We start from the raw sequence: 1,072 nt of genomic DNA, 5'->3' as shown, positions 1-1,072 counted from the left end.
TTTCTATTGCTGTGAAGAGACGCCATGACTACAGCAACTCTTATGAAGGAAAACATTTAACTGGGGCTGGCTTATAGTTCTACCATGGCAGACATGGTGCTGGAGAAGGAGCTGAGAGTTCTATGTCTGGATTGGCAGTCAGCAGGAAGAGAGGGTGACACCAGGTCTGGTATGGGCTTCTGAAACCTCAAAGCCACCCTCAGTGAAGTACTTCCTCCAACAAGGTCACATCTCCCAATAGTGTCACTCGCTAAGAGCCTATTGGGGGCCGTTTTCATTGAAAGCCCCACAGACATCTTCAGGAAAGTCAGCTTTCCTGAGGGGTCTCTTGGTCAGGTGACAGGCTGACCTTGGACAGGCTCAGCCTGATTAACTCTTACAGGAGGCAATAGCCTGTGNCGTTCTAATAGTTGGGGGCAGATCAGAAGTGGGACTCAGTTCTAGTCTTTTGATCTAGAGGAAGTAGTTTTCCCTTAAAAGGCCTCACCAAAGCACCAATGGATCCATATTCCACACAGTTTTAAACACTAAGGAAGTGCAATTGTGACAGGTCCCTCATCTGGCTCCGTGCTATGTAGATTCNGCTGGCCTGGAACTTACAGANATCTACCTACCTTGGCCTCCTGAGAGCCAAATTCAAAACTGTATGTCACCACACCCAGCTTATGGGGTGGACTCTTCTGCTGCTGGAGAGGACTTAAAAATTACCCGTTGAAGGTTAGTATGTGTTTAGAGCAGTGGTTCTCAACCCTCCTAATGCTGCGACTCTAATACAGTTCTTCCTCATGTTGTGCTGACCNCCAACCATAACTTTTGTTTTACTTCATAACTGTAATTTTACTGTTACATAATGTAAATAATAACTGTGTTTTCCGATGGTCTTGGGTGAAAAGGGGCTGTCTGCTCTCCAAGGGTTGCAACCTGCCTTTGAGATCCACTGGGGTACTTGCCAGTTCAGACTCAGGAGAGGGAAGACAGAATAAATGAGGTTCTCCTCTGAGCGTGGCTTTCTCGTCCCTCAGGCAGATTTCCTATACATGGGAAGCATGTCTGACCACACACAAAGAAAGAC

This window comes from Mus caroli, chromosome 8, assembly GCF_900094665.2.
Source record: "Mus caroli chromosome 8, CAROLI_EIJ_v1.1, whole genome shotgun sequence".
Lineage (NCBI taxonomy): Eukaryota > Metazoa > Chordata > Mammalia > Rodentia > Muridae > Mus > Mus caroli.
Note: the sequence above shows the minus strand (reverse complement) of the source record.